Here is a 16,719-nt window from a genome sequence, read left to right as displayed (position 1 = left end):
TGCACTTAACTAGAATCTTTTGATTTTAACAAGGAAAGAGCATTTAGATACATTTTTATCCAAGGTTGTTATTCCTGAGAATTCGCATTAACTGCTAAATAATTTACGAGACCACACAAGTCAAGCAAGAGAAAACGAAAGATAACAAAGACAAACGAGGTCACTCATGGCCAATGAAAATGTAGGGTTATTTACTGGCTGTGAACAGTGGCAGTTCTCGGCTTTCTTGTACCGGGGGCAATATGTCGATTAGCGCCTCTCCCCCCTCTGTCTTCCAAAGATTTTCAAGCCAAATTTTAACAAGAATTTCATTTATTATCAAAATTCTCCATTTATTTGAATCTGACTTTTCTTACTAAGCCTCTGCAAAATTATTAATTATCTCGCCTCAATTGCTTGCTTCTAATTTTTCGCGTTCTATGCTAACGCTAAATCATTTAGTCAAGTTAATTTAAGTTTACAAAAAGACCACTCATTAATGACCACCGATACTGCAACCCCTAATAGTATTAATAGACAATTCTTACGTTTGCGATGACCCCTTCATCTCCGTATTGCACAATAAATTGTAACGACATTAAAATCATATAAATTTGGTCTAATTACTTTTAATTTCAAGGAATGGCGATGAAGATAGGGGAAAAACGAGAATTTCAGATTCGATTTGCTTATACTTGCTTTCAACTGTGCACTCTGTTTTATTTTAATAAAAATAAAATATCAAAATAAAAAAATGAATATAAACCGTTAGATTATTTATTTGAAATTTTGCGACCCTAAAATTTCTTGCAGCCGGGGTAAGTGCCGCCTCTACCCCCCTTAAAACCACCACTGGCAGCGAATAACTTCGATTTTCCTGCTTATTATTCGTTTCCCCTTTTGTCGCATTAACTGCATGCAAAACATCCAGCATATAAAAAAAAAAAAAAAAAAAAAAAAAAAAATTTAAAGGGGCGGGAAATTCAAAATTCGAGACATATGAGCTGAACTTTATCTCATTGGTTTTTAACGAGAAATAACAACTATTGGCACCAGTGGGTCCATCAGTTGTTCCTATAACAACTGACAAGCATATCCAACGATAGAGACTATAAGTGTAAGATTCCTTCCAATTTTCTAGTAAATTCCACCAATCCTGCTGCTACTCAGAATCTGCTTGCTTCCTGCATTTTGCTTGCTTTATGCATTCTGATGTGCTTTGCTCATATTGCTTCTTTGAAATGTCTAACAGGAGCCTATCTGCTGTTGCTGCTACTTCTAGGCCTGCTAACTCTAGTAATCCTGCAGTTGCTAAGCCTGAGATTCAGACATATATTACTAATTTGAAGAACATGGCCAAGTCCATTGAAGAAATGTCTTTAAATCCCTGCTTACTACTGTTACAAAGAGTATTCAGTCACAAGTTCAATCCCTTGGTCTGCCTATGAAAGGTGACAAAGTTGATCTTAATTTGGCAGTAAAAGACCTAATGTCTAGCTCCATCCAAGAATACATTAAACAGATGGTCAGTGCACAGCTTCAAGAAATGGACTTTCCTCTTAAAATTGCAGATATTGAAAAAAAAGCTTGCTGATCATGTTGCTGCTCAAACTGATCAACTTAAGCAGCAAGAATTAAAAAATCAACTGATTGTTATTGGATTACCTGAGGATACTACATTTGACAACCCTGAACCTAAGTTTTTGTCATTTTGCCAAGATAAGTTTCCTGGCATTAGTCTTCTGAACAGTGACATTGTTTTTGTCAAACGTAATGGAAAACGGGTTGGTAACAAAAATAGACCAGTTATTATTGAGTTCTGCAACTTGAGAGTACGATTCTCGCTTCTCAAAAATAAAAAAGACCTGAAAGGATCTGGTGTGGTCGTTAATGAGCCTTTGACTAAACCTAGGCTTACCTTACTTTCGCAAGGTAAAACCCATTGTGGCAGGAATAATGCATAGGCTGTGAATAGTGATATTTTCGTCAAAGGCGGAAGTAGAGTACTCAAAATCTCATCCATTGGTGACATTAATTCCCTTCCTGCTTTGCAAGAATCTTTTGTCAGTATTGTTTCAGATTGACTAGTGCTGCTTAACATAACTCGTCTCTTTACAACAAAATTTCATCTGCTTGGCTATTTTTTGCCCATTCTTGTTTTTTTATTTTCATTGGCTTGTGCTTTTCCCTTGTCATCAAAATTATTACATGCAGTTCATTGGTTTTTTAACTTATTTTCCATACTGTATTCTTCCTGTCCATATTACATTAGCTTTATCTGTTTCACCACTTTTCCTACTATTGGATAATGAAAATGGATGATTCTCCAGATTATTTATCTTTTTTAACTAAACTTTCTCTTCTTGATTCAGTGTGCTTTGATTCAACTTTTGTTTCTAGTGATGATAGTGAAAATGATCCTCTGCTAAAATTTCTTCATCAGTCTGATTGTCGTTACCATTCTTATCAACATTATTTTGATAATTGCTGTCTTCAATGTCTTCTGCTAAAAACTTTAATGTGTTAACTTTAAATGTGCAAGGTTTAAGGTACAAATGGGATTATGTTCTGCAATATATTGGTGGTGTTAATTGCCCTTATGATGTAGTAGGTCTCACCGAGACTGGCCGTCTTCTAGTGATGATATGTCTGTGTATGATATACCAGGTTTTACTGCATACCACTCAACTAGATCTCTAACTAAGTGCTCTGGTGGTATAACCCTTTTTGTAAGAAGTAATCTTAATGTTGTGAAACGTTCAGATCTTGAGCTTTAACATTTGCTTTTTTTAAAAGCTCAGGAAAAATCCCATGCATAAGTGATAGATTAAAAATACGTGCCAACAAAGGTGAAATGCTTGACGCTATTTGCTTAACGTTTGAGCCGAAAATCCAAATTCGTCCTTAGAAAAACTCCGTTTAAGCTTCAGAATAACTTCTTCAATCTCATGAGGCTTAATCTCAGAAAAAGAAAAAGAATTTTCTCCATGTTGTTCATTAACTGGACCAGAAGGGGAATTCAGTTGCATATACATAGTCGATGCAAGTCTAGAACCAATATTACTGAAATAATCTCCAAAAGCATTTAAAATCTCAGAGGGCTCTGTAAAATTTTCTCCATTTAAAACAAGGCAATTAACACTAGTACTTTTACGACTATGAGGACGTATCTTTTCATTTATCAATTGCCATGTTTTTCTCATATATGATTTATGCTCCAAAAATTTCTCTTTATGATATTTTCTCTTCTCGTGTCTGATAAATTCAATTTAGCTTATTCCTATAAACTCTGAATTCTTCAAACGACTCAGGTGTCTGTAATTTTAAATAATTCTTAAATTTTCTATTTTTTCAGCACTGAGTCACTGAATCTTCTGCAACACTGATTGACAAAAGTTTTCCGCCTTCTAAAAATGATATTAAATTTTCCTCTGGTATTATTTTCTCTGATCTTTCTGACCATTTTCCAATTTATTGTTATGTTCCCAAAATAAAAATGCTGAGCCAAGAGGATGCCAAATGTAAGTATTATAAAAGAATTTACAGTCAGAGCAATGTTCGTAACCTTGTGTTTGATCTTAATACTAGTGATTGGGGTTCATTAATTAATTCTGAAGATGTTAATTGGGCATCAGCCTCATTAATGAGTCGGTTGCAAACACTAATTGAAATAAATTTTCCACTAGTAAAATCTTCAAGTAAATATAAACCCAAGATGCCTTGGATGTCTCCTAGTCTTGTGAAATCGACAATGCAGAAGTCAGAGCTTTTCAAGCTGGCTTGCAAAAGCCTTGAACCTGATGATTTATCAAAGTATAAGCATTATAAGAATGTATTAGCATCAACAATTAGATTAGGTAAGAAGAATTTTTTTTTGTTGAAGATTAAGGAATGCAATGGTAATTTCAAGAAAGTTTGGAGTGTAGTTAATGAAGCTTTATCTCGTAGGAAACAAACAAAGAAACAGCCCACCACCTTCGAAAATGCGCATGATTCAACTATTGAAAAAGCTGCTGTACCTAATGCCTTCAACTCTTACTTTACCACCCTACCAACTGTTAAGACCCCTTCCTTCCCTAAACCAGGTAATTTGTCACCAGCTGAGAGAAGTATTTTTCTAACTCCTTGTTCAAGCATAGAGATCTGTAATTTTATCTCTTCTTTAAGTAGTAGTAGCACAGCTGATGTGCTTCGACTAACAAGCCATGTTCTTAAGTTTGTTTCTTCTTGTGTTGTTGAAACTCTTACCCATATTTTTAATCTATCTATTTCAAAAGGTGTTTACCCGGATTCATTTAAAATAGTATACGAATCACTCTTTTTAAGAAGGGTGACCCCAGCTTAGTTTCAAAGTATAGACATATTTCACTTCTCCCAATTTTCTCTAAACTACGTGAAAAGTTTGTGCATAAGAGGCTTTTTTCATTCCTGTCTACTGGTGCTTCGACTGAAAGCGGTTCTGTTCTGTCTGATCACCGGTATGGTTTCCGACCTAAACTCTCTACTGCATGTGCTCTAGTTGACGCTGCAGAATTCGTGCGTGTTAACATAGACAAGGGTCGCTGTGTTCTAGGACAGTTTCTTGATTTTTCTAAAGTTTTCGACGTGGTAGATCAATACAATTTTCAACAATTTTCAGTTTTATTTTCAACAATTAATACAATTATTATAATTTTATAGTTTGGTTGAGTGAATGAGGATGAAATGAGGATTGGTGTACTTAGAAAGAAACACTAACTACAAAAGAGAGACTGATTTTTATTGAACATCCTATTTAAAACTCTAAGCATAATCATTCCTTAACTTTACATTTTGCTCCTTCCCTGCCTAATTTTTCAAAATGGGTAAAAGTTTAGAATACCCTAGGCCTAGCTTCTCTTCAGAAGTTGACATGTTATATCTCTTTTTGGAGTTATATCTCTTTTTTAAATTTTCTGAACATATTTATTAAAATCATGAATCACTACGACATCTGCTGCAGACTTGACCACCTTCATTAAAAATAAAGACCTTTGATGACTCCACGTGACAGTCATTTAGTTACAAAATAATCTCAAACGTTACAAACGTCTGGAAAAAAAATGGTGGATATAAGTCTGAAAGAAAACTAGATGTATGTGTGAAAAAAAAAAAAAGGGACGTAGGCTACGTCTGAAGAGAAAAAAAAATTGAGAGATTAGATTAAATTTCACCTTTATTTACACATGAGAAACAGTTTCATCACCTACGGTTTGTAAAGAATTTTAATCTTGAAAAGGGAAAGGCCACTCGTGAAATAAAAGATAAAATTATGCTCCTTTTGAATTTATCTAGTTTTGCCGTTTAATGATCTGCACTGTCAATCTTATTAAGCTCTTATTAAAGACAGAACTGTTAAAGTTTCTAAAGTACTTAATTTTTTTAAGCACTTAAGTTTATTTTCTGGTCAGTTTCCCTAACTCTTTGAATATATCCTTTTCTTTTTGGGTACGATATTTTATTACCAATATGCATTTTTATTGTGTCTGCATTTATTTTATTTGTAAATAAAATAAAAATAAGCCTTACCATCGATCAAATGTCGATGCTTCATAGTGCCAGTCAATTTCTTCCTCCCGATGTAATGCTTTCTCTTTACTATGCATTTGTCCTTCCTTATCTTTCTTATTGCTGCACTATATGGGGCAATACTAACCATTCTTCCCTTCGGCAACTCCGAATAACACAGAACAGAGCGGTGAAGGCAACTTTTCGCCTTCCTCGACTCTATACTACAACTGATCTTTACAGTGATACAGGTCTAGATGCTTTAGACGTGGTCATCAAGAAGCAGAACCTAAAACTAGCTCATCAAGCCTTCAATTTCTCGCTTCCACCGAACATCATATCCTACTTCGATCGAGCATCAACACGCAAGTGCCAGACTTTCCTTCGGAGCTCTGTTCACCAATGTCGGCCGCCTAACAGGGTATCCTCAGCGGCTCAGAGGTCACCAATTTATAGAGCAATTGCTCGTTGGAAATCTATTCCCAGTTAACTTTCTCTCATTAAAAATTCTTCTTCCCTTTGCAGAAAAATATTCTCTAAGTCTTGAAGTATTTTTGTTTTCTTTATTTGTTTATTCATTCTGCTTTATCTAGTTTTTTCAGCTTTATTATATCTAGTTCTTGTCTTTTCTTTTTTCTTCTCTTATTATGTTGGATCAGATTAGAACCTCGTTTTCAATTTTATTATTAATGGTTTGGAATGCAAATAAAATACAGGAAATTTCAGTTTGGAGAAAATTTAAGTCTAAGGTTATTGTGTAGCGGTTGTTTGTTTGTTGTGTTTTTTGTTGATTTTTCTCATGTTGTGATTATATTCTTGAGATATTGTTGTATTTTTCTTCTTCCCTGATTTGTTTTGTCTGGATTTTATGTTGATACGAGGTCCTCCACAAGCTATCCTTCTTGGAGCCTCTGGCGCCTAAATATACTTATGTAATTATTGAAGTATTTAATAAATTGAATTGAATTGAAAAAAAAACTGAAGAGGAAAGCCATCCCTACAGCGTGAGCTAAATTGAATTTTCGTGGACCGAGTCCCAAATGAAACGAAACCCTGCATCTTTTTCATCATATTGTCTTGCAGAATGAGCTGTAAAGAGTGGCTACAACCACACATAGACGCGGGGAAATTAATGCCTATTAAATTTATAACGCATGTTCAATGTAAAATGATAGAGAAAAGGAGATTCATAACTACTTGAGTATGGGCATATTCTCTACTTATTATTAAGAACAGCTGTAATTATTATAGAAACCCGGACTTGTTATGGAGTGCAGATGAAAAATACTTGCATCTACCAGTATTACGCTATGTTATATAATTCTGTTGATATTATATAGCGCCGATGAAAAGACACACGCTCACCTGCATTATTATTTAAGCTGGCATGTAACTGGCAATAATCAGCTACAGACTATGCAGTGCTGATGAAAGCCAGGAAAAAGGAATTTGAAAAAAAAAGTATAATCACCAGGTGGCGTCAATTCACAAAATGTATAAGAGAGGGGGCGAAATTTGTTTCTCAAAATCCAGGGGGAGGGACAATTCTGATATTTTTTGGATTTTTTTTTATTGGTGATAGAATTGAAAAGAAATTTTTTTTCCGAATCTAGGGGTGGGAGGCAAGAATTGCAACCCTCTCTTGAACTGAAGTGCCTGATAATCACAATTGTCAATCTAAAATTCAGCCTTATTTTAGACCAGCTAACAGCACAAAAAGTATTATAGCTGTCGTACACTATCACAATTGTTCCGTTTAAAATACAACAAACCATTGCTGAAATTCCATTATTTGATTTTAGTAGGTTTTATTATAAAGCAAATTTAACTGATCAAAAACTTCTTTGGGGACATAGAAAAATTGCTTAAGAATATGAATAATGCAAATAAAAAATAATCAAATATATATATATATATATATATATATATATATATATATATATATATATATATATATAAAAACAGATAAAAAAAACTTCTAAAAGCATGCAAAGGTACATGCTTTGCACTTGGTAGGTGCATTAAACAAAACAAAAACAAGTTTTTCCTACTAAAGTAAAGAGCAGCATTAAAACTTAAAGCGAACAGAAATTATTTTGTATGTGAAGGGGGGTACCCCTTCCTCAACCCCCTGCTCTTTAAACTAAAGTTCTATAGTTCTTTAAGAATACTTCTTACATCAAATAAACGGTCTCTGTGTTTGAACAGTCATTCTTACAAAATTAGGACAAAAAAGTAAAATTATAGCTTAAAGAGAAGAGGATTTAGAAGGGGGGGGGAATCCACTCTCACATACGGATATTTTCCGTTCGCTGAAGTACCAATGTCACTCTTAATTTTCATTTGAAAAAAGTGCCTTTTTAATCTCGGTTGGGTTTTCCATACCCAAGGTTACCTTAAATGTGAAGAGAGCTACAGTGCCCTCAAACCCAAATCTTTAAATCAAAATTAAACTTTTGGATAGCAATGCTTAGAGAAAAAGAGCTCATTTAGTGTATTAAATAAAAAAGAAATAAAAAAAACAAAGAAAAATAAAAAATTACATAAAAAAGACGACCGGAAATAAAGTAAAATAATAATCCCAACTTAAAACGAAGAGAAATTACTATTAATGAATAAATGACACGAAATTACAATGAAAAATTCAGTCAAGCCTAAAACGAACCGAAATTACCGCAAACAAGAGTAGGGCAAACGCATCTAAGCCTTCTAAAGGCCAAAGCGTCATTTGTGCTTTACTGAAAACAATTTTTATTTCAAGCAGTTTGTTTATTTGTCAAAATGTCAGCAAAAAAGAAAGAATACAGCCATAATGACCAAGATTGTAGAAAAGAAATAATAAAAATTGACAGACAATTTTATTACTTTCTGCAAGACTCAGCAATTTTGGATTTGTTAACGTTACAAAAGAGAAAACATTGAAAATATATTATGCTTTCAGTAAAGCGCAAAATGTGCTTTGAAATGTTTAGGGGTGTTAGTAATACTCTTATTTGTGATAATTTCTGTTCGTTTTAATTTTGACCTGATTATTCATTTTAACTTCTGTTCGTTTTGGATTTACTCGTTGATAGTGGTTTCTGTTCATTTTAAGTTTGAATTTATTTTTGCTCGTCTTTGGTTTAATCAGCTGTTTACGTTTCTGTGAAAGACTTCTTTTTCGAAAAAGTTTTTTAATTAATTTATGCTCCTCTTTAAATGAAACTGTTTCTTGATCGATTTATAAAAGGAAGTAGTGTCCAATAAAAGGAGTTTTTATTGTTTAAAAAAAAGAGTTGTGAGAAAGTCAAACTTTAGCGTAAAGAGCGAGGCGTTGAGGAGGGCACAGCCCCTTTCATATACGGAATAATTTCTGTTCGTTTTAAGTTTTAATGTCGCTCCTTACTTTCAGTTTAAATTTTTTTTTTTTATTTAAAGGCTGCGAAAGCGGGGGGTTTGGGGGGCGGCAGCCCCCAACTGTACCTCCTAATCCCTGCACGTTTTAAGGTTCGAACTTGTGACTCAGCCTCTTTAACTCTTCAGAAAACGTAGTTTTTTTCAAATAATTTCTGCACGTTTTTGTACAGTTTATTACTTATTATTGCTTGACTAACTGTTAGATGATTGTGTATTATTCTTTTCTTTCTCGACACGGTGTTTTAAGGGTCGACCTTGTAACTCAGCCTCTTTAACACTTTAGAAAACGTAATTTTTTTCAAATAATTTAAAAAAGAAACTGAGTTTCTTTTTTAAACTTTAAATTCAGTATATAAAAAATGTCCTCTGCCGGGGAATCGAACCCGGGTCTTCCGCCTGACAGTCAGGAGTATCGACCGCTGTACTAAAGAGACACAATTGTAATTGTTTTTTAGTAAGTGGAATCTATTTTTGACGCAAGCAAATACCCACAAAACTTGATATTTGGTTTATGGAAAACAGGGAAGGAGTGATCAGATTGAGCTGAAATTTCAAGGATAAGCTCCCAGGCCCCAGGAAAGCTTATCCTCTAAATTTCAGCCCGATCAAACAACATTAAAGGGGGGCTATGGTGGGAAAAATTAACATGGGCTCTTATAGGAAAACGAGGTTTTTCGTAAATGTAAATTCGGGAGATAATTTTTTCGGTCTGAAAATATCAAAAGGCACTAACAGGTCAAATTCTGCTTCGAATGAGTCCTCATTCACCTGGATCAGTTGCCAACTGTGGCCAGTAGGCGTGGATAACAAAAAAACCAATATTTGAACTTTAAGTGGTTATATTTGTTTTTCAGAAAACAGGGTGGAGGTAATCAGATTGAGTTGAAATTTTGAAAAATATCTTCTGGGCCCTAGGAAAGCTTCGACTCCAAGTTTTAGCATAATCGGACAGCGGTAAAGGGGGGCTGTGGTCGGAGGGTCGAAACTTCCGGCCCACTTTTACCCATGAATATACAGTCGGAGGGGGTTGAAATTTTGCACGTTTTTTAGTTCGAGCTTGGGCTAAAAAATGCAATTATTGCTGTCTCTGCGACCGCTAGGACCAGAAATCGCTTAAAATTGTGGTGGTCCGCCTCTTTATAGAGGCACAAGTGTGCCTCCTTGATATTTGTAATATTTTATTCGGTTTTCAGCTTAGATTTGAAGAATTAAGATCTTTACAATTTTAACATCATAGATCAATTTAACATAATTGTCAGGATGGCTGAAGCCATCCTGTTACAACCTTAAAGTACAAATATTGATTGATCATTCTATTATGAAAATCCTGTTGTGCTGCTTTTGGTTAAATGAATGCATCTTGAACTCATTTGTCAAGAGTTCTGATTCATTGCTTAAAAAGTAAAACTGGGAAGTTACAACCAATGCAACCAGTTTTTTTTTTCCAGTTAAGATTCCCGGTTTTGAACTTTGGATTGAGGTGTCTTGATCGCCTGAAATTCTAAGCAGATGAACATAAAAAAGAATATTTCGCACGAAGAATCAACAAAACCACATTTTTCCCCAAACATTTTTGTCCTTGAGAAGCTCCCCTTGGTCCCCCTCCCCAAGAACAAGTTTTGGATCCCCTGATATACCCTCGAAGTTTCAGTTGGGTACCGTAAACCGTTAATTTATACTCTTTGTGCGTGAGATGTTGCAGATACGCTCTATGGAGAGCCTGGATGCACATAGTGTCTTTTGATTTTGTCCAATATGTACTGAAAGTTCCAATTTAACACCCTTAGTCGTTCCTGAAAAATTTCATATATGCTCTTTTGACAACATGGAAACGCAATTGTCGGTGGATTTATTTCAACATTACCCTTAACAAACCATGTAAGTTTAATTTTAACACCCTTAGCCATTCCAGAGACGGCGTGCAGTTACGTTCTTTTTGGCAACCTATGCACACATAGTGTCTTTCATTTTAGTTCAATATCCTCTCAACATGCTCTTAAAGTTTTACGCTAACACCCTTGGCCGTTTCTGAGCTATTGCAAATGCACCCCGTTGACAACCTGGTTGCACATAGTGTCTTTTGATTTAGTTCAGAACCCCCTCAATACCCCCTGAAAATTTTAACTTACTATACTTATCACATATTGTCTTTTTATTAGCCGTTTCTGCTATACTGCAGATGCACCCTTGTGGCTATATGTTTGCAAATAGTGTATTTTGATTAAGTTTCACACCTCCCTAAGCCTACCCAGAAAGTTTCAACGTAATACCCATAGCCGTTCCTAAGATATTGCATATACGCCATATTTAAAACCTGCATGCACATACTGTATTTTGATTTAATTCAACATTGTCTGAGGCTTCACCTCAGTGCTCTTAACCTTTCTTGACACACCCAGAATAAAAAATATCTTCTCCAAAAATAAACCATATATATAAATATATAAACAACGGGCAACTTGCATAATTTATACCCCTTGCCACAGGGGATGTGGGTGGTCATGTCATCCCCGAAGGCATAGTTATAGGGACTTTCAACTATTTTGAACAGAATTGCTGTCAAAAATTTTTTCAGATGTCTTTAGGGACGAGGGAAGCTAAAGGGCGTGGGAGGCAGGCTGGGTACTCTACAATCACTTTTTATTATTAGAACTTTTAATTTCTAGTAGAATGAGGCACCTCTGAAATTTCTACGATAGTTCCTTTCATTATATATATATATATATATATATATATATATATATATATATATATATATATATATATATATATATATATATATATATATATATATATATATATATATATATATATAATAATATATATATATATATATAATATACCTATCCCTAGGAAACCTGAGCACGATACTTACCAAAAAAGGCCCCGATACTTACCAAAAGAAGTATCGTCAATCATTTTTGGTGTAGTCTACTACCCGCCAAGAGCATCGTTCCGAAAGGAACTCGTACTCTACCTACAGCATTCGGTTGACTACATAAGATCCCAATACCCATACGCTGCCATTCTGATCCTGGGCGACTTTAATGATTTAAAGGCTAGCTGGCTCTCCAGTTCACTCTCACTTACGCACGTTTTTGAAGTCCTAATACGTGAGGAAAAGATACTAGACCTTATCTTCACCAATGTTGAGGAGTTCTATAATGTCCCCTACATTCTTCCCGCTATTGGAATGAGTACCCACCTCAATGTAATATGGAAGCCCAGCAGAAAACCCCCTGACAGATCCCAGTCAGTGGTGAAGTACCGCCAACAAACTCAAGAACAACTCCAGATTTACCGAGAGTGGCTAGCTAGGGAAAACTGGTCGAAAGTCCTTACTATGAAGAACGGCAACAATATGATGCAAGAGGTCACTGCTCAGCTTTTCCAAGAATATAATGTAATATTTCCCGAAAAGACAATCCTGGTCAAGTCACAAAATAAGCCGTGGGTGACTAAAGAGATTAAGGATCTAATCAAATCGAGAAATGAGCTCTATAAGTTGGGATATGAAGATGAGGCTAAAAAAATGCGCAATGTCGTATCTCTGAAAATAAAGAAATCTAAAAAGAAATGTGGTGCTCAAGTAGTTAACAAGCTTTGGAAGTTTAACGCCTCGAGAGTCCATCAAATTGTCCAGAAGATAATATGACGGACTTGAAAGCAGCTGACAACTTATGGCTCTGATGGTTACCCTCTGAGGGCTGATATGATCAACACACATTTTTCAAATATTTGTCGCACACACCCACCTCTTGACGAGCTACCTGAAAATGGACCCATTGAACAAATTCCGATCATTCGCCCCCATTAAGTATGCGAGAAGCTCAAACGCCTGGACCTCAGGAAGAGTAATTACCCTCTAGAAATTCCTATTGAGTTGATAGCTCATTGCTCTGAGGAGCTTAGTCTTATTTTGGCTGCCTGCTTCCATCAATGTCTAATAGATGGTACATTCCCGAATTGCTTCAAGACATCCTATATAACTCTCATTACTAAAATAAAAAAAACCCTCTCACTTAACGATTTGCGCCAGATTTAAAAAATCCCGTGTCTTTCCAAAGTGTTTAGGGCTTTATCTGTGAATATTTATATGGAAATATTGAAGCTAATTTAGACCCGCAGCAATTTGGTTCAGGCCTGGACCTAATACTACCCACTATCTTTTATGTCTTCTTGACGATCTGATGAAACATCTCAAAAAGGAAGAGTCATACGCAGAAATACTTCTCAGCGATATAGTAAAGGTGCTTGAAAGCATCCAACACCTGATAGCTATTAACCGAACTAAACAAATGGGTGCTCGACATTTTCTTGTGAGAATGGTTGCAAGCTTCCTGCACAATCGAAACCAATGTGTTTCACTCACGCAGGATAAAGCATCCAAATTCCAAGAAATATGGTGCGGAGCACCCCAAGGGACAAAATTAGGACCACTGATCTTTTTGATTGTTTTTAACCCTGTCCTAGCACATATAAAAAGTCGCTACAAGTTTGCTGACGACCTGTCAAGCATATCATTCCGCACCTTAGTATAGATTCAGTCATTGACTAGTTAACACAAGAGAAATGTATCATAATTTTTTGGATATTTTAACTTGGATACTTGGTAAATTTTCCATTGGCCGTTTTTAGCTCTACCTTTTTTTGATCACGCCAACTGTCATCAGTCTCTGCTAGGCATTCATGCACATAAGGTTTGCGTACGTGTTGAGAGAGATATTTTGCTTTTTTTTTAATTGTTTCATTTGCTGAAGCTATTCAAGTGGGAAACCGGGCGTGTGCTCAATTTAAATATTACAATCTGTGGCCTTGCAAAATTACGCAGGTGATACCTGTCAAAGGTGATGGAAGTAATTATGAAGTTTGCTGTTACGGAACTGACGAAATTAAAATAGTAACGTCCGAGAATATATGGGCTTACGCGGAGAAATATGAAGAAGCGCTGAGAGATGGCAGAAAAAATGTTCAGAGAGCGATAAGGCTGTGTACAGAGGACTCTGAAGGTTTAGCCGGGGATTTATCTGAGTCGGTTAACTTGATGCAGCCAGAAATTGTTAACCTTCGTGACGGCATACAGGATGAAATTCGTAGGAGAGTGGAAAAACAGTGCAGTAGATTAGGGAGTTCTCCGGTCACACAGATTAAGTCAGATTTTCTTGATACTGTTACGCAAGTTGTCTATGAGGCGATCGATCTGTAATTCAAGGGTAAATTTGAACTGCTTGAGAAATCACTTGGCGATTTGCGGGCAAGAATTGTCCAAAATTGCGCAAAGCTCCAAAAGCTTGAAACTAAGCTGGATGATATAAACCAGTCTTCTCTTCTAACTAAAGTCATTGTATCTGGGATAAACTCTCCCGCGCGTGATTTGCCTCACCTTGGTGAGAAAGTATTAGCTCGACTTAACAGTGAAATGGGACTCAATCTTGATAAATCCATTGTCAAGGGTGCAAGGCGTTTGGGAGGTGCCTCGGAAATAAAAACTCCGATTGAACTTACATTTTTTACTGAGGCATCTGCAGTTGAGATCCTGCACAATCGCAAGAATTTGAAAGGTACCCGAATCTATGTAAATGAGGCTCTAACCAGGGAAAGGCAAGAAATCTACAAGCTTGCGTGCAATAAGTTTGAATTGAAAAATGTATGGACTTTACGAGGTGTTGTTTATATCAAGTGCGGTTCGCAAATCATTCCGTGTAAAACAATTTCCGACGTAGTTCAGATTCGCAATGTGTCATATGAACCTGTCGTCTAAACTAAGAAGCTGTGAATTTTTCTATCTTTTTTTGTTTTATGGATCGTTTTCAGTGTTTTCTTGATTCTCGTTTGAAATTAGATGTTATTCTAAATTCAGCTACCGGAAGTGATAAAGATATGCCTTATGTAAATAATCTACCTTAATGTGATTATTCTTCAGGCGAGTTTCTATCGGATAAAACAAAAAGTTGTAATTTTCAGATACAATCGTTACATTTAAATGCCTAGGGGATACGAAGTGCATTCAATGAACTGAAGCTTTTGCTTGCATCTAATCCTATAGACATTGTTGGAGTTTGCGAAACTTTTCTGTCTGCTAATACACTCCTTACAATGTTAGATCTGCCCGGGATGAAGTGTTTTTCGCGTACAAGGTGTCAGAATGCGAGAGGAGGTCAGATGCTGTATATTCGTGATGACTGGTCTTTTAGTATTCTCAGTGATTTGTCTGTATTTGATGAAGGGTTATGTGAGACTATTTTTGTTGAAGTTGTACCTTTGGGCTGTAATTCATTTATTTTCGGGTCTGTTTATCGATCTCCGTCGGGTAACCCAAAAATATTTTTTGAAGTTTTTGAACCGCTGTTGAAAAATCTGGAAGCGTTGAAAAAACCGGTTATTATTTCGGGTGATTTTAATTTTGATCTTTTGAATCTCGATGTTGGAAATAATAAGGAGTTTTTAACTATTATGTTGTGTTCTAATTTTCTTCCAAGTATTTCTCTGCCGACAAGAGTTACAGCTAACACAGCTACATTATTAGATAATATATTTTTTTCTCCTGTTTTATTTGATGCTGAAAAATCGTCAGTAATTTTGTCTGATATGTCAGATCATTTTCCGGTGAGTGTTCTTTCAAATTTAAATAATAGTAATAAACAACATCGAGATTCAACAATGGATAATTCAAAAAAGCGATATACATGGATTGATTGTAAAGTTCTACGTCAGTTAATTGGTGACCATGATTGGAGTTCGGTTTATGGCTCAGATGACGCAAATTCTGCGTTTTCAGATTTTATTGATCAAATGATGCGACTGCGGGATCGGGATTCTTCAACAAGAGTTTCGCATGGAAGGTTTGCGCAGAAATTTGACCCATGGATTACTGAAGGTATTTTGACATCGTTAAAACATAAAAATAGAAAATTTAAGAATTATTTAAAATTACAGACACCTGAGTCGTTTGTATAATTCAGAGTTTATAGGTAAAAACTAAATTCAATTATCAGAAAAGATAATATAAAAAATTATAAATATAAAATTTTTGTTTATAAATAGGATATTAGAAAAAAAATGCAATTTATAAATGAAAAGATACGTCCTCATAGTCGTAAGAATACTAGTGTTAATTGCCTTGTTTTAAATGGGGAAAATGTTACAGAGCCCAATGAAATTTTAAATGCTTTTGTAGATTATTTCAGTAATATTGGTTCTAGACTTGCATTGACTATGAATATGCAACTGAATTCCCCCTCTGTTCCAGTTAATGAGCACCATGCAGAAAATTCGTTTTCTTTTTCTGAGATTAAGCCTCATGAGATTGAAAAAGTTATTCTGAAGCTTAAATGGAGTTTTTCTAAGGACGAATTTGGATTTTCGGCTCAAACCGTAAAGCAAATAGCGTCAAGCATTTCACCTTTGCTAGCACATATTTTTAATTTATCACTTATGCATGGGGTTTTTCCTGAACTTTTAAAAAAGCAAATGTTATAGCATTACCTAAAGCTGGGAGTTCAACTGACCCTTCAGATTATAGAGGCATTTCTCTACTTTTGTTTTTCAGCAAAATTTTGGAAAAACTTGCAAATAGTCAATTACAAAAATATATATTTGATAGTAAGATTTTACATACGTCTCAATATGGTTTTATAAAAGGAAAGTCAACTGAACTCGCAATTCATGAGCTATTACTAAATATTAATGATTCACTAGATGATGGTCAACAAGCGTTGGCAATTTTTCTTGATGTCGCAAATGCGTTTGACACCGTAAATCATTCATTGCTTCTTTTTAAAAACTAAAGTCTTATGGGTTTTCAACACAAGTTATTAA

General features: G+C 35.3%; 1 protein-coding gene across 1 annotated transcript in view; it reads right to left on the bottom strand.

Moving 5' to 3' along the window:
• The window catches only part of LOC148950715 (ribosome biogenesis factor Nop53), a 57,053-nt gene that overhangs the window by 14,919 nt on the left and 25,415 nt on the right, over nt 1-16,719 (bottom strand). The gene's annotated exons all lie outside the window — the stretch shown is intronic.

This window comes from Artemia sp. Qi Xiang Cuo, chromosome 7 (assembly GCF_049724085.1).
Source record: "Artemia sp. Qi Xiang Cuo chromosome 7, ASM4972408v1, whole genome shotgun sequence".
NCBI lineage: Eukaryota > Metazoa > Arthropoda > Branchiopoda > Anostraca > Artemiidae > Artemia > Artemia sp. Qi Xiang Cuo.
The sequence above is the reverse complement of the archived record's forward strand: the minus strand, read 5'-3'. Positions and strand labels throughout refer to the sequence as shown.